Below are 15,923 nucleotides of genomic sequence, written 5' to 3' on the forward strand. Positions count from 1 at the left end.
AGGTGGCTTTAAACAGATTTAAGTGGCTTACATTTTTCTTTGTTGATATCAAAATAAAATGTTATTCAACAAAGTAATTCAAATGATGTGTATACCCAATATCTCATTTCAGTTAAGAGCTTAATCTGAGCATTAGACAAACACTTGATTAAGGGTCACTCCAAGAAGAAACTGTACACTTTTTGCCAGTGAGATTCCAAAGAAGGAGCTGCACCATGAATGGACTCGTGTACCTTCTCACCTGAAGCAACTGGGGCATCTCAGCCTTTTGATTAGAGAAAACACAAAGCAGAATTCTCATTAAAATGTTAATAAGCTTAAGCAACTAAACTGTTACCTATACATAAGCATCATTATGATCAATCACCTAAAACTCTACTGAGGGTCTAGTATGTCCAAAACTCAGTGAAAGGAATTGAGGTGAGTACCAGTTAAGACAAACCCCGCTTCTGATCAAGAACCTTATGATCAAATTAATTAATTAAGATACGAACTAATCAGATTAACCAAGAACACAAAGGGTACAAGCATTACAAGCCACAAGATTTTTGAGAAAGTAAGAAGCTTCTGACCTAAGGAGATACAAGCTAGTGTGACTTAACTAAGAACTTGAGGAGTATCAGCAATAAATGTCAAAATTTTGGAGAAGAAACACTACTGCAAAGTCAGGACAGACTTCAAAGATGAGGAACTGAGCTGAGCCCTGAAGGATGGAAAAATGAAATAATTAAACAGCAAAAGAGAGAAAAGGACAAAAGATAGTGGAAATAAATGTGCTAAATTGTGAATATGGTCATTAAATATTTATTAAATACTTACTACATGTCAGTCACTGTGTTACGTACTAGGTGAACAAAGCAGATGAGTTTCCTGGCCCTGTGAAGTCTACTGGGGAAGACAGATAATAATCAGGCAAGCAGATATATCATTATAATTGTAACAGGTGTTATAAAGGGAGGCAACAGACACCAGTAACAGGGAATAACGAGAAAGGACTAGCAAGATAAGATGATGAGGGAAAGTATCTCTGAATCATAAGCTGAGGCTGGAAGGAGACAGCCAGGCAAAGTGCAGGGGAGAGAGTGTTCAAGAAAGAGCGAGCCCCATGTACAAAGGCCCTGAGACAGGAAAAGAACTTGTGTTTAAAAATAAATAAGCAGCTAGTGTGAGAGAAGCGTAACAGATCATGAAACTAACGTAAGATGAAGTGGTACCCAGGGGCCAGGTTATACAAAGCATTACAGGCCAAGAGAAAGTTCGAATTTGGATCTTATTTAAGTCTCAAAGAAAGTTAAAACCATTAAAAGTTTCTGCAGGACTTCTCTTGTGTGCCAGTGGTTAAGAATCCGCTGGCCAACGCAGGGGACATGGGTTCAATCCCTGGTCTAGGAAGATTTCACATGCTGAGGGGCAACGAAGCCTGTTCCACACAACTACTGAGCCCACCTGCCACTACTACTGAAGCCCGTGTGCTCTAGGGTCTGTGGTCTGCAACAAGAGAAACCACTGCAATGAGAAGCCCACACACCACAACTAGAGAGGAACCCCCGCTCACCCCAACTACGAAAGCCCTTGAGCAACATGAAGACCCAGAACAGCCAAATAAACAAATAAAGGTTTCTACATACTCACATACTGCTGAATAAAAGGAGGCAGACCCAAAAGGGTATATGCTGTACGATTCCATTTTCACAAAAGTACAAAACCGGATCTAACAGAAATCAGGATGCTGATTACCCTTGGTGGGTGGAAGGGCTGCAAGAACCTGAAGGGAACTCAACAGGGGCTTCTTCTAGGTCCCGGTAACAGTTTCTTGATCTGCGTGCTGGTTACATGAGTATATTCAGTTTGTGAAAAAATCGTCAAGTTGTACTCTTAAATGTACTTTCCTACATATAAATACTACATACTTCAATCAAAACTTGTAATAATGTTTCAATTTTTTTTGCAAGTTTTTAGTAACGTGTTTTAAAAATATTACTCTATCCAGATAAAATGGCAACAGAGGAGCACATGCAAATACTTGGAAGGACTTGACTGACAAATTAACCTGGTGGAAGTTTTCAGAAACACATAATACAGGGGAAAGGGTAAGTCAAGCAACCAGTGAATACAAAGTACCATGTTTATAAAGAATAAGGTCCAGAAAGGGAGTTATGCAATAAAAGATAAGCTATAAATTCCTTAGAATGTAAGGAGGTACCTCTAGAAATTAAAAAAAATTAAAAAGTAATAGATGAAAATAGCAATGCCTAAGAAGTTTAGCAATGCTTGTTATCTTTTAACTTTTATTTTTATATGGTATTTTCAAGCTCTTCTCTTGCTGTCCCAACTCCAAACCAACCGTGTGATGAAACAGAAAGATTCTAAACTTGAGCATCAATCATATCTGAGCTGAAATCAAGTCTGCCCCCACCAGCTCTGGCAGTACCTGCTCTGAGCTCAGCTCCCTCATGTACAGAGGATAATGACCACCTCATAGTTATTATTTTCTATCACCACCTAAAATGTGGAGTTGGTAGACTGTATTTTAATTTATCATTTCCTAATGGTATATGGCTGAGTGACTAAGCAGCAGCAGCAATGGTATATGGAGGGTCAAATGGGTTTCCATTCACAAGATTCAAAGGTGGGAGAAGAGAATTATATAAGAGTCAACATAGAGAAACAGCATGGATAAGGAAAAACAAGAAAGGAACTTCCCTCGCAGTCCAGTGGTTAAGACTCTGCACTTCCACTGCAGGGGGCACAGGTTCAATCCCTGGTTGGGGAACTAATATCCTGCATTCCCATGCCGTGCAGTGGGGGAAAAAAAATAATACAAGGGGGGTCAAAGATAAACACGTGTCTTCTAGCACTTCAGATAAAGTGGTTTCAAGCATTTTCTAAGACAGCTGCTGCTGCTGCTGCTAAGTCGCTTCGGTCATGTCCGACTCTGTGCGACCCCATAGACGGAAGCCCACCAGGCTCCCCCGTCCCTGGGATTCTCCAGGCAAGAACACTGGAGTGGGTTGCCATTTCCTTCTCCAATGCATGGAAGTGAAAAGCGAAAGGGAAGTCGCTCAGTCGTGTACAACTCTTAGCGACCCCATGGACTGCAGCCTACCAGGCTCCTCCATCCATGGGATTTTCCAGGCAAGAGTACTGGAGTAGGGTGCTATTGCCTTCTCTGTTCTAAGACAGAGACTTGTCCTAAAGCAGATTGGGACAGGTGCAGTGACTTGAGAAATTAAGAGAAGAAAAAGACACTCTATGTTTCCCCAGCAAGATGCAATTCCTACCTAATGTATTCCCTTTGTGGAATTAGCTAAAACAAGTTAGAGATTAACACTAAGGATATTCTATCGCAGGTGGAAGGGCAAGGCCTTTAATCATTTTATGGCATCCCCACCCTTCAGAATTATTTGAACAACCGTAATGTGTAAAGTACTCCTTAAGTATAGCCAAAGATGTTAAGTTTCATATTTCAAGAGCTACCATTTCCAAAAAGATACAAAAATAAAAGTTCAAGTCATTAACAAATTTTCAGGTAATTTTTATTTTCCCCACAGTGTACCCCCGTCCTAAAAAGTAATGAAAACCTGGTTCCTCATGAATTCATCTTTCTGCTGATCTGACAAGTGTCCCCATCTCTGCCTCTCACTCTTCTCATCCACCTCACCATTAAACACTTAAGAGTTCCCGCTGTTTCCTACAAAGTTGGCACGCTGACTCTCTAGTATTCACTCTGATCTCACCAGTATTGATTCTAAACATAGAAACTTCACAACATTCCCAACTGATCATTCTGCTAACCAATAGCTAAGAGATAACACACCGTTTAAACAAACAAAGGTGGTCCTGGTGATTACGCAACTGTATGTGTTTATCAAAGCTCATTAAACTGTACATTTCAAACTGGTGAATCTTATTGTATGTAAATTATACCTCAATAAAGCTGACTTTTTTTTTAACAAGAGAATGCATGCACTCATTCATCCAGCAAATATTTACTGAGCATCTACTATGTGCATCAAAGTTTATATCTTTCAGCTTGACTATCTGGGTCCTACCTGTATGTAATGTGTATGCTCTACTCATAAACTAATACTGTCCTCAAAAGCCATGTTCCATGAAAAATGGCTCCATTTTTTATTATGAATGTCACCTTAATGATGGCCTCTACAGCAGAAGGACCATTAGCTATCCATCATCTTCCATCACATCAATGAAATCTATGCTATTTTAATACAAATGCTTCCATCACAAGAAAAAAATTAAGCACCTACTGCATATATCACCACCACAGCCTTATGTTTATCTTTCTATCAAAAAAAAAAAAGAAATATCTCAAAACTTACTGACAACATTGCCAGAAGACAGTATTATCGGGGAATAGACTTAATTGACTCATTCTAGGATCCATGGTGACCCAGCAGCTGACTCAAAGGCCTAGAAACTAGGCTCCTGGCTCCCAACTCCAACTCCCAATATGCACAGTGGACCTTAGAAACAAACTTGGGTTTGAATTCCAGCTCCACTTCTTACTAGTTATACGCACACACTTAGCAAAGTCAGCTTCAGTTTGCTCATCTGTGAAACAGGGATGCCAACTACCATCTCACAGCATTGTTGTGAAAACTAAAGGAGACCAGTATCACCCAGCACAATTACTGGGCACATGATTAGTTCCCTTTCTTGGTCTTCAATTATTTAAGAGTAAGAAAATATCTATTAATCAAAGTTAATTTACAATTCCTATTTTCTGCCTTGTTCATACTTTCCTCCCATCCCACCATTTCCAGTTCTTCAAACTTCAGTTACTATGTTTAGAAGTGATTTAATTTTAGAAACCTGGAAAATTCTTCTGAGTAAATTGAGCAAAACCTTCATCTGCCCCAAGGGGAATTCTGAGCAAAATAATTATTTCTAACAAGAAAAGAATTTTTTCTATGGGGGTTATTCATTTTAACCACATGAATGCCACCAAGGCTGCACACAAAGTAACAGAAAATCATCTGGAACATACTGTACAGATCCTCCGAAGGGAAACATCCCCCTAAAATCCAAACACCTCCCTCCCTAATCTTAGGTAGTAAAATCTTAACAGGCGATCTGAATTCCCCTGGCACTGACACCAGTTCAACTCCTTAGGCCAGAAGTGCAGCAGTCTGTAAAATGCCCTGAACAAACCCCACCTCTCGAAATACCCCTAAAAGGCAGGGAGGTCCAGAGGGTATTTTCTCCTTCTTCGACAGATAAAGCACTAGAGGCACAATTCCTTTCATTCAAGGTCATTCATGTCAGTGGAGGTGCGACGGGGAATCTGCAGTCTCTGTGGCTTTCTGGAGATCACACTGCAGGGAATTTTTTTTCTTTTTCTTTTTTTTGGAAGGGGGGGGGGGGCTGCCTATTCTCTTCCCCTCTCCCACCCTTCAAGTGTGAGCACTGGTCTCGGCATTTCCGAAACAAGCCACAACAAGCTCTGCAGCGTAAGGAAAGGGGCTGACGCGATGAAGAAACAGATGCTCCAAAGCAAGATGGTCTTTCTCGGCTCGCAGAGCCTCCTCCAAGGTTATTAACAGAAACCGCAGGCACCCCAGGGAGCTCTCTACTCCCGGCTCCGAACACCCCCAGCCCGGCCGCCCAGGGGACGCCGAGCTTCCTTCAGCAGCCTTCGCCGCCCGAGGCCACCGGCCCCAGAAACCGCACTTCATTCCTGCGCTCCGGGAAGCCATGGCTCCTTCCCCGCCCCGCGCGGGGCTGGAGGGGGGGCAGTGCGCGGAGAGGCGGGCCGCGCGCGCTGCGGAAAGTTCACCGCGGCGGCCGGCCGGCCGGCGGGCGGGCGAGGGGCGGCCCCGGCCCGGCTCGCCCGCGTCCCCCAGCAGATTCCACCATTAATTAGTCCTGAGGACTGTCTACTGGCAACTTAAACAAAGCGAATGCCTCGAATTCCTTCCCGGCCCAGCGGTCTGGCCGCGAGAGCAGCATCGGGCCGGGGCGCGCGGGGCCGGCGCTGCGGGCCGACCGACGGCTGCGGCGGAGCCCTTCCCCCGCCCGGCCCGCGCCCCCGCCCCCGCCGCCGGGCCCAGCAGCCCTGCCCGCAAGCCGGCCCGCGCGCTCCCAAATCTCTCCTCCTCCTCCTCCTCCTCCTCCTCCTCGGGAGCTCCCGGGCTCTTCCTGTAAGATCACTTCCTTCCTCCCCGGGTGCCCGCGGGCCCCGCGCAGCCCCCCTCCCCGGCGGTCCCGGCTCCCCTCCACCCCTCCCGGCCGAGCCGCTCCCCGCCCCCCACCGGGCCCCTGCGCCCCGCGCGTCTCCCCACCACCACCCCCCCACACACACACAACTCCCAAACTCGACCCCCAAACTCCTCCTCTGCCCCCTCAAACACGTTCCCCTCAGCTCTTGGCCCCAAACATTTTTTTTTAACCTCAGATTCTCGCTCTCCCACCAAGAAGTCTCTCAGAACCTTCCCTCCACCCCCCCCCACCCTCCAAAGGAGAAAAAAAAAGAAAAAAAAAATCTCTCAACTCTAAAAGAATTCTCAAGGTCTGGCTCCAGAGATGTCCCCTTCGGAGCTCTTTCTCCGAAATGCCGCTCAAACTCTACCCCCCACTTCAACTCCACACACCTCACCCGCGCCCGCCCTCGCCGGGGTGCGCCCGCCGGTTCTGCCCGGTCACCCCTGGGTGCCCCGACCCCCTTTGGCGGGGCAAGCCGCCCCTCTGAGCGCTCTCCTCTCTCCGCCCGCCAGCCCGGCCGCCCGGCCTCCCGCGCCGCCCTCCCGCCACTTCACCGCGGACTCCTCACCTCAGCGGCTCCGGCCCGCACTCCCGCCCGCCACGGGATCCGGCGCTCAGCTCCCGGCGGCCGGCGCCTCCTCCGGCTCCCGGGACTGACAATGAGGGGCGGGACTATCTTGTGACGTCAGGGTTCTGGAAGGCGTGGCTTCTTTGAGGGGCGGGGCTGATCGACGGTCCCGCCCCTTCATCTTGCCTTTTCCCCCCTCTCTAGGACTTGAACTATTCCAAGTTTCTACTGCCGGTCTAGCCAGAGTGCCCAGCGCCTGTGCTAGGCGCGGTGGCAAATCGAAATGGAAGACAAGACTTGTTTTCAAGAGGGGCATTCTCAGGGGATTGTGGGATTAAATGAGATAATCCATGTAAAGGTATTTAGCCCAGAGCCTGGTATGGAGTAATCTCTCAACAAATACTATTTCTATTACTCAGCAAAATGTAGAAAAGGAACTCAGCTTGAACTCAGAAGGCATGGTGGGTTCCAGTCCCCACCTCCGCTATTAATTCCTTGTGTGATCCTAGGGAAGTCCTTTGCTGTCTGCGTTCCCTCCTGTTGCCTTTAAAATGGGAGGGGGCCATGACCAGATGGTCTCAAAGGGCCCTCCAATAATACTGTGACTTTCCTGTGGAACTATACTATGTGCAAAGCACCCTGGGGGCCCAGAGAAGTGGGGAGGGGGGCCTTAGAAGGGAGTTCAAGACCTAGCCCCAGCGTGGTACAGGACACAGCTCTAGACGCTCTCCTGGCTGGTGCCCTCCCACGTACTGGCACAGAGTTGCATTCACAAGCCGGGACACAGATGCACGGAGGCCCTCTTCCTCTCTGACTGCAGCAGCATGGCTGGTCTCTTGAGACATCGCTTGTGTAAGCTCCTTATTGCCTATGGAATAAAGGCCAAATGCCTGGCCTGGTCTGATCTCTTCCTACCTTTACACACACACACACACACACACAGTTTATCCAAACTTCCCCTAGCACACACCCACTGCTTTCCCATATCTGCCCATTGCTCATGCTCTGCCCTTACTGTCTCATCTCAGTTTACAACTCCTCCTAGTTTCCCCCAGCCAGAAGCTGACTCTCCCTTCCCTGAATGCCCATGGCATTGTGTTAACTCTTATGTGGGCACAAACACATTTTAACTTATGTCAAACTGACCTCCCCTTTGTTTCTTAGCACTTCCTCACTTCCTTGAGGTCAGAACCCACACATAAGTTTGTGGAGCTCAGGTTCTGATGTCAGAAAACCTTGGGATGATATATCCATGTTCTGGCCCATACTACCTCTCTTTGAAACTCATTCTCCTCATCTGTCAAATGGGCATATTAAGACAGTCACTGTGCTGTTTGTTTTAAAATCATAGAAGACACTGTGTGGAAAGCACCAACCACGGTGCTCCACAAATGATGTAGCTGCCATTCTTATTTATTATTGTTGCTGTTATTATTATTATCAGCAATACTGTTTCTAGTTCCTAACACCAGATAGCATCCCTAGTGATGATACACTCAATCATTTCATAGTGGGAGACTTTAAGGAGCTGAGAGAGAAATAGACACTCTGAGAGGGGCCCTCCCCAGCATGGCCACTGGGATAGGAACTCCAGTTTCTAGACCCCCGGTGGATTCTGCAGAGTCACAGCTGATACCCAGGGGTGTCTCTGTCACTCAGCACCCATCCAGGTTGGGGACTCCTTCGAGTTCTCATCTTTGGCAGCAGAGCTGACCTGGTTCTCCCTCATACCTCTCTCCTCTCATTTTCCTTACAGAGAGATGGATCTGTGTTAAACTGCCCTTGACACCCCCACAGTCTTCTAGCAGAGCTGTAGCAAGGCACTGGGCGTTTCCAGAGTGCTGGCCTGTGGGAAGAGGGAAAAGGCTTTGGGGTTCTGATTAATTTCCTGCGAGGCTGACAGGCAAATGGCTGTTCTGAATTGCCTGGACTGGTCCTCAAGGGCTCCTAACAAATTGCAGCTTATTTTTAGAATAAGAGATTCAAAAATGCCACTTCCCATGAAAGGAAGGCACAGCCACAGGATTGCTGCCGGCAAAGAAAGGGCCTTGACTAAGTCCCTCCTATGTGCTGATTCCAAGCATTGCAGACACTTGAAAGTGAGAACCCAGGACATACAGGGGAGGTTCTGAAGATAGAACTTTCTCTCCAGGACCCATGACCCCATCAGCCACCTATTCATTCATTTGAGCCTTGGCACAGGACAGATCAGGATTCAAATCTCAATTCTACCACCTACCAGTTGTGTGACCTTGGGCTTTCAATTGTCTGCACCTCAGTTTATCATCTGAAAAATGTGAATAATAACAGTACCTATTTCATACAGTGGCACAGGGGCTGTGAGGATCAAATGGCATAACGTGTGAAGGAGCTGAGTTCAGAGCCTGGCATCTAGTTCATGTCAGGATATGGCGGCTGCTGTTACTACTCCAGCAGGACCTCCCGGTAAGGCCTCTCATGTGCTGGCGTGTGGACTGGAAGTAACAGTCCTGACCATGAGAAGCTCATTTGGTAAAAGGAATGGAGGAGATTTTCATGAATAACCAATAAAAGGTGACTACTGGATATTGTTAAACAAACAAAAGTTGCAGAATTACAGGTGTAGCAGGATCTCATAATTATAATTATATACTTAGTACATGCACTAAAAAGGAGAATATTGGGGACTTCTTTGGTGGTCCAATGGTTAAGAATCTGCCCTCTGATGCAGGCGATGCAGGTTCGATCCCTGGTCGGAACTAAGATCTCACATGCTAAGTAGCAACTAAGCCCATGCACCACAACTCCTGAAGCCTGTGTGCCGCAGCTACAGAGTCTGTGTGGCAAAGAAGATCCGGGGCACCACAGCTGAGACCGGACACAGCCAAAGACAAAAGAAAGAAATTTTTTAATGGAGAATATAAAAAACTAAATAAGGAATCTTCACCTTTTCTCCTTGCTTTTTGCTTTGCTTTCTTTGTATCTGTGCCTGTGTGTATATATAGCAGGAATTTTCAAAAAAGACTCTACTGAATGCTAAGAGAGGGGAAAAAGGATGAAGACATAGCTACAAGGTGTATTCAGCAATGGACATCTGGGCCAACTCTTCATAAGCCATAGAAAATTCTACAGGTTCCATCTCATTCTTCATGGCATTCCAAGGAAAGCCCCGCCCAGACAATTCTCACCTTCTCCATCTCCCCAGCCCTTAGCTGCAGTTGAACTTTTCAATGCTATAGTCAGAGGCAGGACTCTGAACAGAATTCCCAGGAACCACGGCAAGGCCAGGAGGAGAAACCTTTACGCAGGAAGAATTTTTTTTTTTTTTGCTCCCTGTCCTGTGCCCCATTCCCACCTCCCAAGGAATAACAGTCTGTCAGCATCTTATACCCACAGTGCCTAAACCTGTCTGCAGTCTAATTTCTCTCATTATATCCTTGTGTAATTTAAATTTTTACAAGGAGGATGTATTACTTGGTCATCAGAAAAGAGGCAGTAAAGACGCATGTAAGAAGAAAGCTAACCAAGCCCAAGTTCCTTCACTTCTGTTGGTTTGCAAACGATGCATCGAACAATGTGGTTGAGGCCAGTGCTTAAGTCTCACAGGATCATAGAAAGTGAGGGTGCAAAGGGATAAAACCACCCTCAGTTTCTCCTACCAGCCCTCAAATGGCAGGCTTTTAAGTCTCCTCACATTTCAGACCACGCATCAACACATGCATTTGTTGAGTGAACACATTCACTCAACAAACACCTATAGATCTTTTACTATAAACCAAGCACCATACAGGTTAGGAAAGTCATTATTCCCACCTTGCAGATTAGAAAAACAAGGCTCAAGGAAGTAAAGTAACTTGCCCAAAGTCTCACATCTGCAGGAATCTAAAGGAAGACCTTCACAACATTAAAACCCAGTTCCTAAAGTAGGAGAACTGAATTCCAAAGTGAGTGAGCCACTGTGGTGGCCTGGGTGACTTCGGGCAAGTCACTGAACTCTTCCAGGAGCAGTTTGCCCATCTCTCGGGAGTTAGGATATTTTACGTAAGTTAAGTGCTTTTGCCAACATCCGATGGATCATCGAAAAAGCAAGAGAGTTCCAGAAAAACATCTATTTCTGCTTTATTGACTATACCAAAGCCTTTGACTGTGTGGATCACAATCAGCTATGGAAAATTCTGAAAGAGATGGGCATACCAGACCACCTGACCTGCCTCTTGAGAAACCTGTATGCAGGTCAGGAAGCAACAGTTAGAACTGGACATGAAACAACAGACTGGTTCCAAATAGGAAAAGGAGTACGTCAAGGCTGTATATTGTCATCCTGCTTATTTAACTTCTATGCAGAGTACATCATGAGAAACGCTGGGCTGGAGGAAGCACAAGCTGGAATCCAGATTGCGGGGAGAAATATCAATAACCTCAGATATGCAGATGACACCACCCTTATGGCAGAAGGTGAAGAGGAACTAAAGAGCCTCTTGATGAAAGTGAAAGAGGAGAGTGAAAAAGTTGGCTTAAAGCTCAGCATTCAGAAAACTAAGATCATGGCATCCAGTCCCATCACTTCACGGCAGATAGATGGGGAAACAGTGGAAACAGTGGCTGACTTTACTTTTCTGGGCTCCAAAATCACTGGCAGATGGTGATTGCAGCCATGAAATTAAAAGACGCTTACTCCTTGGAAGGAAAGTTATGAGCAACCTAGACAGCATATTAAAAAGCAGAGACATTACTTTGCCAACAAAGGTCCATCTACTCAAGGCTATGGTTTTTCCAGTGGTCATGTATGGATGTGAGATTTGGACTATAAAGAAAGCTGAGTGCTGAAGAATTGATGCTTTTGAACTGTGGTGTTGGAGAAGGCTCTTGAGAGTCCCTTGGACTGCAAAGAAATCCAACCAGTCCATCCTAAAGATCAGTCCTGGGTGTTCATTGTAAGGACTGATGTTGAGGCTGAAGCTCCAATACTTTGGCCACCTCATGCAAAGAGCTGACTCATTGGAAAAGACCCTGATGCTGGGAAAGATTGAGGGCAGGAGGAGAAGGGGACGACAGAGGATGAGATGGTTGGATGGCATCACCGACTCAATGGACATGGGTTTGGGTGGACTCCAGGAGTTGGTGATGGACAGGGAGGCCTGGCGTGCTGCGATTCATGGGGTCACAAAGAGTCGGACATGACTGAGTGACTGAACTGAACTGAAGTTATATCACAAAGAGAAGTTGTTACATCAGCTCTTCTGGGAATGATTCCGCTTGGCACATTCCTGTTTCTGTGTATCCCCATGAATGTTTTACTCCCCGTTAACACATTTAGGACAGTCTTCCTCACATAAATGCATATTATTCCCGCCACTAGCCTGGGACCTTCTCAAGGAGGGAAACGATGCTTATTCATTTCTGTTCCCTTTCTGCCTCCAGGACAGGGTCTGGTGTTTCCTCGGTTCCTTCATTCTTTTCTTTATTTCATAACAAATGGTTGAGAGCCTAACATGTGTAAGACAGCAAAGGTCCCTGCCTTCTTGGACCTTAGGACTGATGAAGGGACTTCCCTGGTGGTGCAGTGGTTAAGAATCCACCTTGCAATGCAGGGGCTGCAGGTTCAATCCCCGGTCCGGGAACAAACATCCCACATACTACAGAGCAACTAAGCCCATGCCACAACTACAGAAGCCCATGTGCCACAGCTAGAGAATTCATGAGCCACAGTGAAAGATCCTGCATGATCCAACAAACATGTCCTATATGGCAACTAAGACCCAAAGCAGCCAAATAAGTAAATTAAAAGTTTTTTTTTTTTTAAGCAGTGCTCAAAAAAAAAGTTTCAAAAACCAAAACAAACAAAAAAGACTGGTGGGTGGAGGGACAAGAAGATATTAAGCACAATTAATTACTTCATAACAACTGCATTAAATCCCACAGAGTATCAGGCCAGGTGCAGTGAGAGCTTGGGGAATGTGGAGTGGGGACTTAATTGAATTCTGGACACAGGGAAGGTTTCCTAGAGGAGGTGGACTTGAGACTCAGAGAGGTTAAGAAATTTGGTCAAGGTCACACAGCTGGTAAGTGGTCAAGCTGGGATTTTAACCCAGAAGGCCTCACTCCCAAACACATATTCCTCTGCTAGACAACACCGCCTTTTATCTCCTCTCTCCTATTTTTTCCCGACTCTTACTAGGGAGAGGGAACAAGGCCTAACATAGGATGCTCCAAAGCAATATTTTCCCCAGATTGAGGGGTCAGAGCCCTCTTAGAGAATCTGGTGAAATCCAAGAAACCTCTCCTAGGAACTGCATGGACACAGACAGACCCACAGAATCTTGCCTGCAATTTCAGGGGGTTCATAGGCATCATGAGGCCCAGGTTTAGAACTCACACCATGGGAACCTTACAGTGAGATTCTCAGAACCTCAGACAAGACACCAGGGCCCCATGGGGACCTCACATTCAGAGACAGACCCCGGAACTCCATAAAAAGATTCTCAAGATCCAGGAGAAAGATCCTGGGAACCTTTAGAGATCCCAAGCCCCTCCCCTGCAGAGACATTCGTAAGATGCTACAAAGATTATAGAGGAGGATCAGGCCCTCAAAAACCCAGCATCAACCCCTGCACCTTGGAAAGCTAAGACCGTTTTGGAGTCACAGACACTTTGAGGGAAAAAAAAAATGCAACCTACAACATGCTTTGCACAAAATCCAGGCGTTCACAGACCTCTATGAGGTCATCAATTACCCCCAGAATCAGGCCTCCTGTTCTCGGGCCTCCATAAAACCTGGACCCTCCCGAGCCCCTCACCAACCTGAACAAGGTCCACAGACTAAAGACACAAACTTTAGATTCAAGCAGCCCATGGGTCGAATTCCGCCCTATAGCTTACTAGCCGTGACCTTGGACCACTCACCTACAAACCCTGGGGCCTCAGCGTCTCACTCCGCAAAGAGAGGCTCGGCCACCTCTCCCTCCCCAGTCCGGCCCCGCGCGGCGCGGGCTCTGTGCCGTGTGGGCGCTGGCGCCCGCGGGACCCAGGCCGCTGGGCTCGGGCGCCCGTGACCGGGGCTGCGGCGCTTGCCTGCGATCCTGATGGACCGACTGCAGCGGGAGCGCGAGCGGCGGGGGAGGCGGCGCGCCTACCGCAGTGACAGCTCCACGCCGCCGCGGGCCTGGGAAGCCGGCGAGGCCGTTCCCACCCGCCGGGCAGGGCGTTCCCGCCGGCCGGCTTCCTGCAGTCGGGGGCAGCCGAGTGGGGGAGGCGCGGAGGGGCCGCGGGGCCCGGCAGGCCTGGTTCCTGGCTTTCTCTCCGCGTTTCCTGAGGCGGACCGGCCGGGGGATGGGACCCAGCACAAACGTCCTTCCCGGGAGCGCAGCCAGGAAATCGCGTCCTGGTTCGCTCAGGTTCCTGCTGTGTCCCAGGACGATGCCGGTTGTGGTCCATGATCTTCTCGTCCTGACATAATGAGTACGATGCAAGAAGAAACGGCAGACCCCAGACCCCACAGCCCAGCGAGATTCCAATCGCGTGATGGAAGTTGGTTAATTTCATTCTACGGATGAGAAACCGAAGGCTGGGAAAGTGAAGTGACATCATAAAAATATTGCTACAGATAAAGAAGTGCTCACTACTTACCAGGTGCTATGCTACAAATGCGCTAAAGTAACTGTGTCTCTGAGCGCTCAGAATCTATGAAGATAACTATTGTCCCTATGTTATAAATGAGGAAACTGAGAACCAGAGAGGTCAAGTGGTTTCTGCAATGTCACACAGCTAGGAGTTCAATGCCAGTCTCCTGTTTCTGGAGCTCAAGCCATTCCACTGTCCTGCTTCCCAGATGTCCTATTTCAACTCATTACAGTGAGTAACCTGAGAGTCAGAACCCCGTCTCCTTTGTTTCTGGGTCCCCCAAACGCCACTTGGAACTTGACACAAAATAAGTGCTCAGAGGTGACTCTGGAGCCTAGCGCGTTGCATACATGCTCAGTCGTGTCCGACTCTTTGCAACCCCATGGACTATATAGCCCACCAGACTCTTCTGTCCATGGGATTTTTCCAGGCAAGAATACTGGAATGGGTTGCCATCTTCCCTACCTAGGGATCAAACCTGCATCTCTTGCCTCTCTGCATTGACAGGCGGATTCTTTACCACTGCACCACCCAGGAAGCCCCCTGGAGCCTAGTAGAGCAGCTCAAAGTTAGCAGGACTAGTAGGAGGCATCTTATCTGACTCCTTCTAGACCCTTCATCATAGGGAAAATTCAGCCTCTGCTTCAATAGTTCGTAGCATGACGAACTCTCTCTCTCCCACCATAATCCTTTCCTCTGTTGAACAAATATGTTTGGTCTAAAATGTGAATACTTCATTTTGCTCATGGTTCCTTGTAAACAGAGGAAGACCATTGCCCTTCTCATGACCATAGTATACACCGCGTGGTATTCTTAGCCATTTTATAAAGGTTCAATAATTTTAAGTCTTTGTGAACTGAAACAACACCAGCTATTCACCAAAGACGTTCCTCTTCCATGTGCAGAGTTGCTTCAGAGAAAAGCAGCCCAGACTACATTTTCCAGCACCCCTTGCAACTAAGTATGTGACAGTGGGCTATGGGCAGGACGATGTGTGCCGTGTCCAGGCCAAATCCAACTTAAAAACTATGTATGCTTTCTCAAAGCTCTGTCTTTTCCCTCTGTCTGCCAACTGCATGGGCTTCCCAGGTGGCGCTACTGGTAAAGCAACTGCCTGCCAATGCAGGAGACACAGGTTCAATCCCTGAGTCAGGAAGATCCCCTGGAGGAGGGTGTGGCAGCCCATTCCAGTATTCTTGCCTGGAGAATCCTGTGGACAGAGGAGCCTGGCGGGCTACAGTCCATAGGGTCTCAAAGAGTTGGACACGACTGACTTAGCACACACGCACGCCAACTGCATGCCAACACAGGTGAACTTGGGAAATCACGTGTTGAACACAGGAGAACCTTGGTCAGCCCGGGTTTCACTCAAGTCGCTTGACTGAATGGTACCACGTTGAACCAACTTCTACTTAGTGTTCAGACACTGATCTCTCAGGATTTCTCTATTTCAGCAGTTAGCATCTCTTTAACAAACACTGGGACCAACGTGGGTTCATTGTTATGACCTCCACTTCACAAAGCAAGGTGTTGG

At 47.3% G+C, this 15,923-nt stretch overlaps 1 protein-coding gene across 6 annotated transcripts in view; it reads right to left on the reverse strand.

The window, feature by feature from the left end:
- Window positions 1-14,295, reverse strand: part of LUZP1 (leucine zipper protein 1) — a 103,488-nt gene extending 89,193 nt beyond the window's left edge. For 4 of the 6 annotated variants that reach the window (XM_086327784.1, XM_086327754.1, XM_086327743.1 and 1 more), the window contains exon 1: window positions 6,791-6,848. The gene's annotated coding sequence lies outside the window, so the exon portion shown is untranslated. Of the gene's footprint in view, window positions 1-6,790; window positions 6,849-13,672 lie in introns of those variants that run through there. The other 2 variants (XM_086327793.1, XM_086327760.1) reach the window with 2 other exon arrangements.
- Between the last annotated feature and the right edge of the window lie 1,628 nt (window positions 14,296-15,923).

Source organism: Bos grunniens, chromosome 2, assembly GCF_055505025.1.
Source record: "Bos grunniens cultivar Pamir isolate PY7600 chromosome 2, Bosgru_T2T1.0, whole genome shotgun sequence".
Classification (NCBI taxonomy): domain Eukaryota; kingdom Metazoa; phylum Chordata; class Mammalia; order Artiodactyla; family Bovidae; genus Bos; species Bos grunniens.